Source organism: Chamaea fasciata, unplaced genomic scaffold (assembly GCF_029207755.1).
Source record: "Chamaea fasciata isolate MVZ Bird 193981 ecotype frontalis unplaced genomic scaffold, bChaFas1.0.hap1 SCAF_48, whole genome shotgun sequence".
NCBI lineage: Eukaryota > Metazoa > Chordata > Aves > Passeriformes > Sylviidae > Chamaea > Chamaea fasciata.
The window spans coordinates 706,356-712,794 of NW_027094133.1; the positions used below are offsets into that span (position 1 = coordinate 706,356).

Below are 6,439 nucleotides of genomic sequence, written 5' to 3' on the forward strand. Positions count from 1 at the left end.
ATCTTCTCACTCTGTCCTATAAACCGACCTTTCTGTGTAATATTGGCTGTCATTCCAGATCAGAGGACAGGCGGTGACAGCCAGGAAATAGTATGACTGCTTCTACAGGCAATCCAGACCTTTGAAAAAGAAGTTTGAGTCATTTATGCTCAGCTCAGGTGAGCTTTGCACATTTTATTCAGAGTTGAGAGAAGGTATTTTCTCTTCCAGCAAGAGAAGGTTTAAAACTCATTGCATATGGCTCTTGAGATCTTGCAGTGTTAACAGAAAATCATTAACTTCAGAACTGTTCTCCTACTGCAGTGGCCCATGTGTGATCTGATTAGTTTTTATTTTTTTAATAGTAAAACTGTAGTTTGCAAACAGAAGGCATTGGAATTGTTCCCCAGAGTGGAGAAAGTGATGAATCTGATGAGTGAAGATGAGGAAACAGTTGTTAGGCTTCAGGAGAAACGACAGAAAGAACTGTGGAACCTACTGAAAATTGCTTGTGTAAGTAAATTAAGAGCTCCCCTTTAACCTGAGAATATGGTTTGTAGCACAGGCTACTGAAACAATAGTAAATTGAGTGTATCCTATGGTTCTTTTCTTTCTTTTGAATCAGTATGAAAGCCAAGTTCCAGGTTGTCTCATATTCCCGGCTGCTGAAAACTAGTGGGAACAATTGCACTCTGAATATTCTGTGTTTTCTTCAGAGTAAAGTGCGTGGTCCTGTTACTGGCAGTCCAGAGAGCGTGAACACATCCCGTCTTGGTAGCTCAGGTCAACTGCTGCTGCAAGTCCCTTCTGGAACATTCAATTTATCAGAATCTGTAAGAAAAAGGTGAGGCAAAGTCTGGAGTTCTTTGGCTGCTAATGCCACCACTACAAAGCTAGGCTTCCTGCTTTGTGCAATAATGGCCCACAGGGTTTCTCATATTTTACACTTTGTGTTCAGCTTGCGTTGTCAGCAGCCTTAGTTTACTTGGTAGTTAAGACTTCCTGGGGCTTTCAGATCTTCCATATGAAAATTGGGTATCATGTATGGCTTCACTTCCCCCAGCCTCAGTAACAAAAGTGGTTTTTTGGTTTTCTTCCTTTAATCTGAGATGGTTGGGCTCACTTGGAAGTACACTGCCAGCAAGAACTGTTGAAGTATTGTCATGTAAGGTCACAGTAGCTGAGCTGTGTCATTGAGACTGCTGCATGCGTAGTTCCGGCTTGCTTAAATGAACTGGGTTACCACTTGGAATGAAAGACCTTGGTTTGTTTCTTTGCCTGTTGCCCCATCCTTAAGTTTATAGGCTACTCAGCTTTTCCTCTAGCAACAGTGGTTCCACCTAATAAGAACCCAGTTCCATCTTGGAATACATTTCCTTTCCCCCATTTAGTAAATCAGGGGCTGCCACCAACTTTTCAAGTTGCAGTATGAATTACAAGCCTATGACCTGACTAACTTCAGTGTTCTGCAGCGTATCTGCCAGAAGTATTTCTTGATGACAGAGGCAGCATCTCTTTAAACTGCCACAGAAATTAATAGTGTAATAATTGCCCCTTTCAGTGAGGAGCTGCTGCTGGAATCTCGGGAACTTTGTAGCCAACTAGAAAATGTGATGCGTGACACAATGAAGGATCAAGAGCAGAGTTTCTTGGTAATGTATTCACTCTTCTGTAAATGGACTAAGGAAGTGCCTGGCTTCGAAGTTCTGAATGTGCAACTTTGCCACCACTAACACAGCTAAATGAAATCTGCATTTTACTCATGGCCAAGGGGGAGAGTAGGAGATGCACAGAGATAGGAAGCACCGGTTCCCTCATAATCTGCCGCCTGACTTACTCTGCTTGCCAAAACTGGGAGCCACATGCTGGGAACTTGCTGCGCTAAACAGTAAAGGATGGGGCAAAGCACTTGGCTGTTGTACAAAACTACTGCAAAACTGCACACAAATTTGGGATGAGCGGGTGTCAGGGATCCTTAATTTAACAATGCAGAATATTGAAGAGAGAGTAAAATACTGGAGAGTGCAAATAGGTTGTTTCCTTGACAGCAGTCACGTGGCTCATCATGAAATTGACCAACTTGTTCCCAGTAAATTTTTTATAACTCTTAGCACACTTTACCTTTATTTTAGAAAAAGCTCAACTGTAGCCTGGTGTTGAATTTCATTTATTCTTTCGGCTCTAGACTGGAGCTGGCTGCAGCTTCAGGTAGAAGAAACAAACAATCCAGAACAAACCCAGATGTAGAATCACTCTGGTTGCCTCTGAAGCCATGCTGCTTTGGGAAGCCAACTGTGAAAAGCTGCTGCCTCTGAGAAGGGAATATCAACTGCCTTCTACTGTCACCAACTGCTTATGTGATACATATGGCTTAGCTTTTAGTATCCACTTCTCAGACACTTTTTCACAAAGATACACTAGGGAATGCCTGTTCTAACTGCTTGGAGAATGTTCTTAATTGTGCCTTAAGACAGCAGATCTCTGTCCTGATACGTCTTCCCTTGGGCATCGCCTGTGGCTGTTTTGCTGCATTTTGGGCTTTCTAATGAACAATGGACAAGGTATACCCAGTCACTGGTAGATGTCACCTTCCTAATGAACTGTGAACTTAATTGCTTAACTTTGCTGATTTGCACTTTTTTTCTTTAAGTGTAATGGTTGTACTTACCTAATACTTGTTTCCTGTCTGGGAACAAAATTATCTAAAACATGTAAACTTTTGGTTTGCTCTTGTTGATGCGCTCAATAACACTATAATGGAAAAAGCTGCTTTCACTGTGCAGGTCTCTAAAACGTGAGAGGTGTAAGAATGTTAGCCTAGAAACCAAAGAAGGAAATCTTCAGTGTACAGGTATCGTGTAACAAAGCATTTGCAGATTATCTATTAACCATGCTTAAAGTTGCATGAAAAGATGAAAAAAAGACCAAAAACCCCAGCTGGATGGAACCTTGGTGAGAGTCAACACACACCAACCTTGTGTTCTGACTGTGACCAATTTATTTCATTCTGTTCTAACCCCAAATTTCCACTACAACACAGAGACCTCCTTTTATAAAAGGCTGTGAAGTATAGGACATGCAAAATGCAATACAATAATGGGGAGAGGTTGGATTTTCTTTTGTTTTTTTTGGAACAGATTTAAAATACAGGAAACTGAAATGTGGCACAAACATCACAACTTCCATGCATGCCTTCAAGTGTCTTCCTTTGTTGTGCTGGCACACTCTGGACTTCAGCAGTGGGTTAAAGTCATTCTTGGGCAGAGTAGAAAGTTCACACTTCTTCAAATTTTTGAGTAATATTAAGGCTGAAATGCACCAGGTACACTTTTCCTTCATCTTCCAGAGCACCACCAGTTGTTTTACTTAAAGCTGTGTTAGGCTTCCAGCTCAAATCCCAGCTCAATTTTGTGACCTCCAGCACTGAAATTCTTGCCATCAATCAAGCCCGAGAGGGTCAGCTTTACACCTACAAAAGCAAGTCACGAGAACCATCATGCACTGACATCCCAGTACAGTGCTCTTCCTCAGGTCCTTGACCTCACTAATGTGGCTTAGTTGCCACAGGAACTTGCATCCATAGACATCCTTTAGTTCTCTGAGTCTGCGTAGACTTCTAGCTCCTTTGTTCATCTAGTCTGTTCTTAAGATGACAGTGAATTAAACCATAGTGTAGTACTTAACACCATTTGCTGTTACCAGTGAGAACTGCGTACCAGGTCGAAGGGCATGAGTGTAACCAATTCCAATGAGGCTGGCATTGTTCACTTTAGCCTATAGGAAAAAAAAAATCACAGTATTTATAAACTGTGTAAGTATTCATACAGAAGTATCCCAGTCCCCTGAGAAGGTGGCCTATGCATTAACACTCTTGAGCTACTTGGAGACCAACCTCTCTTAGAAGCATGTTCCAATCTTTTCCTTTTCTCAGGAGTTTTCAGCTTAAGCAAATGGTGCGAATTCTGCCTTCAGAGAATGCCATGCTGTTTTTCACTGCCTCCTCTATTATGTCTTTATATCTTTTAAAGAGCTACTTACTGCAGTCCCTCAGAGCCTGTCTTGTTCACATCACTCAGGAGTGATTTTCTTTTTTCTTCTAATGAGCAAGAAATACATGAATATGCAATCCCCTTTTTGCATTACTAAGTTTTGAGCTCTTAACAACAGTATTTCTCATTTTCAATTTTGGTTCAGTGGTCCTGGAACTAATTGTTGTTTTGAAACATAAATGCTTGCTACTTCAGTTCTTGGTCTTAAAACACACACGTCAGCTAACTTTCAATGGTTAACTTACTGTTAGGAGAAGGCTGTAAGCTCAGGTAAACTTCCACCATTGTAATTATAATATGGTTTTACATTATGGATTTAAGAATTCAAAGGACACTTTCATTGTCTTTTAAAAGACATTTTTCAGCACAGTAGCATGCTATTCCAAGCACACTAGTCAGACTATTTCACTATGGACAAAATTATATTTAAGATTTCTTTTCCTCCATAAGTTCACAAGTACGATGTGTGAGGTCCCAATTTAAATTTGAACCACAACAGAAGCCACAGTTCACAATCTACCATACTTCCTCAGTAACTAGTTCAGGCAACTGCTTCATTACAAATTTTCAGTATTTAGGGGAGCTTGAAATACTCATTTCTGTAACAAAATTCTTACCACAACGGAAGTCCTCTCATCCATTTGGTACTTTCCAGCAATACCAAAACGTGTGTTGTTACTGCCAGCAGTCCATGCAAGATTGACTGATGTCTCAACCTTATTAGTAACCTTCTGATAAACAGACCCACCAAACTCAGTGCCGTCATTCCTGTTTGTAATAGATGCAAGTGTGTCAGGCCTTGCTTTGTTTAGTAACTCTTTAGATTAACCCTTCCCCACAATGATTTGACATTATCTCCTAAAATGAACCAAGAGATCCAATACTTCCCTGAACCCAGGCTCACTACTTCCTAGCTGGAGCTGGCAGACTCCTGCTCCTTTTTTTTTTGCACAAAACATGTTTTGCTTGCAGAACGGAACAAGACTTGCCAGAGACCTACAGTTTAAGGTTCTGACAAAAAAAACCAAACCAAGCAAACCAAAACCAAAACCAACCCACCCAGATAACCTGGTTGCTTGTCTCAAGTAAGCCAGTGTGCAGTAACACATAAAGGAGACTTCAGTTATGAGAATAAGACTGAAAACAATGTTGTTGAGTTATAATCGTTTAAATACACCATCTTCAAAGCGTCTCAGGCCACCTGAATGCCAAGATTAGGGCTACGCAGCGATGACAGCTGGAAACAAACACAATGCCACGCATGCCTTTCTCCTTCATCTTGGGCATTTCTGAGGGAGAAAGTTTCTGTGTGGAGAGTGTGATTGATAACTGGCTAGCTGCAAAAGGTCACGTAGACATGAGGGAGCTTTGCTGAGCACACAGGCACTCTCATGAGAACCAGCAAGGCGGTAAGGTTCGCATGTCCTTGAGCACAGCTGGGATACGATAACAAGACCTTGTAGCTGAAAGATATGAGGGAGAAGCACGGTAAAACAAAAACTTACTCAAACTGTGTAACCACAAAGAAATGTAGAAAGAGGCGTAGCTGACTTTTAGTCTGAGCACCAATCCTGAGCTTAACTTTTGAAATATGCATGAGCTTATTAGTGTTATTATAAAAGCATTGTATGAATTATCAATAAACGAGATTTGCCGATCACTCATATTGAGTGAACATTTCTTCCGCCGCGGATTTCCCACAAGAACAGACTTTCCAGTTCTTAAAATCTTCTTAGTAGGAGGTGTGATGGTGCACTTTGACTAAATTGTGGTCAATTCTGTCTCCTAATAGCTGGCATCTTCAGATTCTACTGGCGGTGTTGGGAATATCTTTTCAAGAGTTGAGAAGGAAAGTGTCTTTTAAGGATTCTGATCTTCCAGTGTGATGCGTAGATACCAGTCAACGTGTAGACTGATGACAGGCACAGACAGTATGATTGGCAATTGCTTAGAAAATAAACAAAACATCAGGCAGTAGAATAATCCTGTCAACAAGGAGGATAACAGTAACTTTTCCAAGGGACAAATGTCAATGTCACTTTCAGTTACATTGCAGGAAAAAATGGTAAAAGAAATGGGTGTGACCCAGAATTCCCACAGCCAAGAGGATATGTGAGTACCAGTTTGGCTGAAATGACTGTTGCTTGTCATTCCCCAGTGACAGTTTGGAGAAGTCATCACAGGCTCTTTTAATTGATGAATACTGATGTGTATAAGTCAGGTGTCGGTATATGTATTTTCACATCCTTTTTTTTGCTTTTTCCATTGTGCAGCAGGTAATCTCAGAACAGCAGTGGCTGTGCTGAAGCAATATAAATAGTAATCTCTGATATTTTCCAATGATGTTTGATTGCCAAGTGATATCCTCAGCAAAGTTGGTCAGACCCTCTCAGTCCTACTCCTTGTAGCTT

At 41.0% G+C, this 6,439-nt stretch overlaps 1 long non-coding RNA gene across 2 annotated transcripts; it reads left to right on the forward strand.

Annotated features, from left to right (window-relative positions):
* Window positions 1-275: 275 nt before the first annotated feature.
* LOC136304093 (uncharacterized) lies at window positions 276-5,650 on the forward strand. 2 transcript variants are annotated; one of them, XR_010724380.1, is made up of 4 exons: window positions 276-492; window positions 696-823; window positions 1,541-1,631; window positions 2,165-5,650. It is a non-coding gene; the product is annotated as an uncharacterized lncRNA (long non-coding RNA). The 2 variants fall into 2 exon arrangements; XR_010724381.1 differs by lacking the exon at window positions 2,165-5,650 and having other exon boundaries at window positions 1,541-2,038.
* Window positions 5,651-6,439: the final 789 nt, after the last annotated feature.